Here is a 7,048-nt window from a genome sequence, read left to right as displayed (position 1 = left end):
ATGGATCTATTTTGGCTGCGGTGGTGTTTTGTTGTAGGAGGTCCATTGATGCTATGAAGGTCTATTGTTGTGGGGGGATCTATTGCTGAAGAGTCTGTTGTTGCGGGGGGGGGGAGTCTATTGTTGCTGTCTGCAGGAGGTTTATTTTACTCTGCTTTCCTCCCACACTCCAAAGACATGCTGGTAGGTTAATTGGTTCCTGTCTAAATTGTCCCTAGTATGTGTATGTATGATTGTAAGTTAAGGACCTTAGATTGTACACCCCTTGAGGGTTAAGGACTGATGTGATTGTATAATACTGTATATATTATTATACAGGATGTAAAGCAATGCGTAAATTGATCGTTCTATATAAGTACCTGTAATAAATAAATTCAGCTTGAGATCTATAAACAATATGCTTTTTACATTGTATGGTAAAGAGAAAGAAGAAGGTGTTAAAGGGAGCTGATAGCCCCACCTTCCTGCTGGATAAAGGATTTCATAAAATGCATATGCAATATTATATAATTGCCTGCCAAAGAATACTTTACTTTTTAAGTCCTGACCATAACAAATAAAAGAAGAAAATAACTACAAAACTGCTGTACATTTGCTTCAACACTCTTATTATTTTGTTCAAAGCTCTTGTGTAACAGATCTATTTAAAATGATACTTGTTTGCCTTCTAGACCATAAAGGATTTTCTGCATTTTTTTTCTATGAATTAATTAACATTCATACTTCCAGAGGAATAAATTTCAGTACATCTTGACACCACACCATAGCATATTCAGAGAATTTCCTACTGTCTGTAGCACTAAGGCAACCACTTATAATAAATTGGCTGGTGAATAGCTTATAGGGAGATTATCATTTTTTAGCTTTGATTCTTTTCTTGTAGAACAGGGACAGTTATCAGAGTGACAACCTTACCGATTCATATAGCTTTCTTTAGGTTTCTGTAGAGAGCGCACCTGCGTGGGTGATTGCGCTTGCATGTGCGGTGGGCCTTGTCATACAGAGATAAGTGCAGGGAAAAGACAATCTGAGAACTGTCATTTTTTTTTTTTGCCAGCACAGAGCATTAAGACATCCACATGTTTAAGTCCAGCTGTTCGATAATTGGAAGGCTTGGATATTCCAAGATCATAGTTGCAATATATTTAAAAAGTAACTGCATTTTTGGAACCCTGAACCCAGAGCTGATCTAAAGGCAGGCTTAAAACCTTTATTAAGTATCCCAGAGGATGCCCGTTATGGGGAAACGCGTTGGGCGTAATTGAGGCAGTGACGTCAGCACGTACTACTGAGCTGGAGAGTCCTGATGTTTGCTTGTAAATACAGCTTGACTGTTTCATTGTTTGTAAGTGCAATTTTATATCAGTAAATATTTTAGTTGGTACATGTTGTGCTATGACTTCTCTTCTTCCCACATGGAAGAAAAATATATTTGAAGTATATTTTTAAAATATTCTTCCCAAATATATTGCCATATATTTGAAATGCTACAATTTTGGCCATATTCAATATATTTAAAAATAGATTTCAATAAATATATATATTTTTAAAAACCATATATTTTTTAAATATATTCTTCAGTAATTTTAACATATACAGTTGCAAGAAAAAGTATGTGAACCCCTTGGGATTACGTGGAGTTTTGCATGAATTGGGCATAAAATGTGCTCTGAACGTCATCTAAGTCACAACAATAGAAGAACACAGTCTGCTGAACATAACACTACACAAACATTAGATGTTGCCATGGTTTAATTGCACATAACATGTAAACATTCACAGTGCAGGGAGGAAAAAGTATGTGAACCTTTGGAATTAATAACTGGTTGACCCTCCTTTTGGCAGCAATAACCTCAACCAAACATTTCCTGTAGTTGCAGATCAGACCTGCACAACGATCTGGAGTAACTTTGGACCACTCCTCTTCACAAAACTGTTTCAGTGTAGCAATATTCTTGGGATGTCTGGTGTGAATCGCTCTCTTAAGGTCATGCCACAGCATTTCAATCGGGTTGAGGTCAGGACTCTGACTGGGCCACTCAAGAAGGTGTATTCTGTGCTGTTACAGCCATTGTTTTGTTGAATTACTTGTATGCTTTGGGTCATTGTCCTGTTGCATCACCCATCCTCTGCGGAGCTTCAGTTGGCGGACAGATCGTCGTACGTTTCCTGCAAAATGTCTTGATAAACTCTGGAGTTCATTTTCCCATCAATGACAACAATCCATCCAGGCCCTGAGGCAGCAAAGCAGCCCCAAACATGATGCTCCCTCTGCCATGTTTTACAGTGGGGATGAGGTTTTGATGTTGGTGTGCTGTGCCTTTTTTTCTCTACACATAGTGTTGTGTGTTCTTCCCAAACAACTCAATCTTGGTTCCATCTGTCCACAGTATATTTTGCCAGTAGTAATGTGGAACATCCAGGTGCTCTTTTGCAAACTTCAAACGTGCTGCAATATTCTTTTTGGACAGCAATGGCTTCCTCCGTGGTGTCCTCCCATGTACTCCATTCTTGTTTAATGTTTTCCTTATTGTAGATGTGTCAAAAAAATGTTAGCATGTGCCAGAGAGTTCTGTAGGTCTTTAGCTGACACTCTGGGATTCTTCTTTACCTCATGCAGCATTCTGCGCTGTGCTCTTGCAGTCATTTTTACAGGACGACCATGCCTAGGGAGAGTAGCAACAGTGCTAAACTTTCTCCATTTGTAGACAGTCTGTCTTACCGTGGACACATGAACATCAAGGCTTTTGGAGATACTTTTGTAACCCTTTCCAGCTTCATGCAAGTCAACAATTCTTGATCGCAGGTCTTCTGAGAGCTCTTTTCTGCGAGGCATGGTTCACATCAGACAGTGCTTCTTGAAACCAGTAAACCCAAAACAGGTGTGTGTTTTTTAAGGGCAGGACAGCTGTCAGCAACACATCCAATATTATCACACTGATTGGAATCAAGGTTGGCTCACTTCTCGCTCCAATTAGCTCTGGAAGAAGTCATTAAGCTAGGGCCTCACATACTTTTTCCTCCCTGCACTGTGAATGTTTACATGTTATGTGCAATTAAACCATGGCAACATCTAATGTTTGTGTAGTATTATGTTCAGCACACTGTGTTCTTCTATTGTTGTGACTTAGATGACGTTCAGAGCACATTTTATGCCCAATTCATGCAAAACTCCACGTAATCCCAAGGGGTTCACATACTTTTTCTTGCAACTGTATTTGTAAATGCATTCCAAAAATGTAGATTTGTATTTCCAAAAATATTCTCATATAATAATAGATATTTTCATATAATTTTGTTATAAAAACGCATTTCAACATGCAATAAATAAATATATATATATATGTACAAATATTTATTTACTGAAATATATTGAATATGGCCAAAATTGTAGCATTTCAAATATATGGCAATATATTTGGGAAGAATATTTTTTAAAATATATTTCAAATATATTTTTCTTCCAAATGGGTTCTCTGCATATATTATATACCATTTTGGATGCGTGCCCAGAGCAAAACTGAGTAGAGCATATAGCCTTGTGAGGGGGATACAGCTGCGATGGAGATACTGGAGGACCAGAAGTGCCGGTGATGTGAACACCTGGCTTCGTCAGCCATCCCAAAGCGCTATTGATCTCTGTTTGTTTGGACCTCAATTTGGTCTGGTAAGAAGCTCATCTCTTTGCGTGATTAATGCACAAGCACTGAAGCACTTTTTGGCATTTGTGCACTTGGCACTTTCTCAAGAACACCTGGATGGACTCCATATGATATAGTTAGATTATGTTTATTGATTGAGCAATTTGCACTTTCATTTTATAGTTGATAATTGCTTAGTAGGAACGTTTTATGATCATATATCACTGTACAATATTGCCTATTATTGGGTAATGTTTTATATACACATTAATTCGCTCACTTTGCATACTTTTTTTTTGCACAATTTTTTTGTGGATTTTAGTATTAACTAGATGTTTGTATGAATTTTAAAGAGACAGCATACTAGTTTATTTTATTTAAAAACCCTTTTACACATGGTTCAATTTGCTTCAAAAGGGCAGTGGTGGGCCATCAAGGCCTTCTCTGCTGGCCCAAAACACTGCCTAAACTATCAGAATCACTGACTTACATTTTATTATATATTTTTCTCATGAATGTGTTATTCCCAATAGTCTATTCTCTTCATTTCATAGCTTTTCTCTTGGTTGCGCTGCTTCCAGTAGTGTATATTAGAGCTTTTATTCATCATAAATCAGCCATAATAGCTATCATGTGTTGCCAGGGTCTAAGAAATCTGTCTTGAGGCCTTCAGAATCAACAGTGCAGATGCCTGAAGCTTACAGTAGTTGACAATGAAACTGTTGCTTTAACCCAGTGATCTCCAAACTGCGGCCCTTTGCTAGCTTTTATCTGGCCATTGGGGCACTATAACTTCCACTGCTATGAGGCATAATTCCTTCCACTGACTCCAACAGTGGGGCATCATTTCTGCCATTGCCACTAATGATGAGGCACTATTCCTTCCACTAATATCAATGATGGGGCACTATTCCTCAAAATGACACCAATGATAGGGCACTATTCCTCCCACTGACACCAATGTTGGGGTACTGTTCTTCCCAGTAATACAAACGATGGACCCATATTCCTCCACCTATTGACCACAGGTGCTATGTAACTGGCTACAAACCCTGTTGCAAGGTTTATTCTCATTGATGCTGATCCCAGGACATTTTATACCCTCATTGGCCACAATCCGACCCCCCCTAAATTGTAAAGGACAGTAAGCTGGTCCTTTGTTTGAAAAGTTTGGAGACCCCTACTTTAACTAATCAGATTTTGAGCTGGCAACATCAGGGCTATCTAGCAGGTGTACAACCACATCAGCATTTTCATTTGTATTCTCCTTGAGGAAAAAGAGATGGATTTTGTGTACAGATAATCAGCAGTTTTGGTTATTCAAATGCATTTTATCTACAATGTTTCATACAGTCAACCCTTTCTAATCCAGGCCCTGCTATTTCAATGTCCCTGTTTTTTCCAAGCTGAATCTTTAAGGTTACAGCCAAAAATTTCTGGATTAATTCAGGTAGTACATCTCTGAAGGCCTAGGTGTGAAAGTCACTCAACTGTACAAAGTGCAGAACAAAGTATGAAGCTATATTAGTGCATAGGGTAAAAAAAAAGATAAACATAGCCCTGCTTACACGTTTAAGACTAAATGGCCTTAATCATAGCTGTAATAGCTATAATTAAGATCTTGTTGACTGCTTAATACTTTGGAGGATTAAACAACATATACAGTTAACTAGAAATAACTCATGTGGAAGCCTATTCCTCATTTTCTCAGCTCTTACTGTAAAGACCTCTTTGGACGAAACGCGTAGGAACATGGTTACTGCATGTCACTTCTGGTTTAGAGCTTTCCGGGCAGTGGAATGCACACCAGCTCTGGGGATAAACAGAGCAGGGTGGCAGAGTTCTTAAGTAAATAAGCGAATATTGTAGTGCTTAGAGAGAGTGGCACCAAAATAAATGAGTGTTGTTTTATGCTGTTTTTTCAAATAAAATTTATAACGGTTTTACGCTAAGGGATCCCCTCCTGTGTGATTTATGTGAACATGACTGTGGAGAGAAGGAACTGTGGATAGCAGTAATAATGTGAATGATTCCCCTACTGGCATGTGCTTCATATACAAAAGCGCTGTCAGATTTTTTCTAAATAAAAAGGTCAGTTACCTCTGGCGAGGGTGTTGAAGCACTGGGGAGAGCACTAAGAGCATTTAGATATCATATGGGCGGAGCACAATGTGACACACGGAGAGTGTTTATTGAAGAATCATAGAGGCTTATGTATGCACTTTATTTTGGTGAACTTTGGTGAACTTTGCACATTGAACTTTTTTTGCACATTGAAAATTGATGAATTACACAAAGGTCACATAATTTATAGATTTATTGAATTTATAGGTATTGTGAATTCTGCACAGTATACAGTACATGATGAACGTTGCATGAAGTATTGCATATTGTATATTGATGAATTGCATCACATTATTTTACTTATTGACTGATTTTAAAATGCTGCCATATTTATTTATTAATTTTCAACTTGTAAGTGTTTTTACAATATAACATATTGTATATGTTTTGGGCAAGCAGCTGAAAGGAATTAATGTTGAAGGGATATTTTTTACACATAAGCAGAAGGTATGTCACAAGGTTTTTAGGCTCCTGTTAACCAAGAAACGTCCAATCCTTCATAGAGGTCAGCACTCATCTGGATCTTAAACAATGTATGAAGCTTTAATAATGCATAGGGTACAAAAACATGAACATAGCCCCACTTACATGTTTCGGACTAAATGACCTTAATCATAGCTGTGATAGCTATATTTAAAGCGGCGCTCCACCCAAAAGGGGAAGTTCTGCTTTAAGGACTGCTCCCCCGCTCCCCATTGAGGATTGGCACCTTTGGGGGGGGGGGAGTGGGTATCCAAATTTGATAGGTACTTGCTCCCACTTCCGGTCCGATCGCCTAGGAGATCGGAAGTGGAAGGTGTCCTCCCTCCCTGTAGTCTTTTGGGACACGTGACAGGTCCCAGAAGACTACAGGACCATTCATGAAGCACAGTGCTAATCGCTCATGCGAAGTGGGTAACCGGCTGTGAAGCCACAAGCTATCACAGCTGGGTCCCACACTGAAGATGCCGGCATCCTGGAATACAGGACGGCTGGTGAAACAAGTGGCGGGGGACACACCACGGAACCAAGGGACAGGTAAGTGGCTGTTTTTTAAAAGTCAGCAGCTACAGTTTTTGTAGCTGCTGACTTTTATTTTTTGATAGGTTGAGTGGAACTCCACTTTAAGATCTTGTTGAGTGCTGACTTTTTTGGAGGATTAAACAGCATACAGAACTGGCTAGAACTAGCAGAAGGCTATTAATTTTCACAGCTCTTACTGTAAAGAACTCTTTCTGTATGAAAAATATCAAAGCATACATGGGCATTGCCTAAATCACAGAATTTGTTGGAGGGAAATGTGT

The sequence above is a fragment of the Staurois parvus genome, unplaced genomic scaffold, assembly GCF_062004578.1.
Source record: "Staurois parvus isolate SC_StPar_1 unplaced genomic scaffold, SC_StPar_1.0 ptg000997l, whole genome shotgun sequence".
Classification (NCBI taxonomy): domain Eukaryota; kingdom Metazoa; phylum Chordata; class Amphibia; order Anura; family Ranidae; genus Staurois; species Staurois parvus.
Note: the sequence above shows the minus strand (reverse complement) of the source record.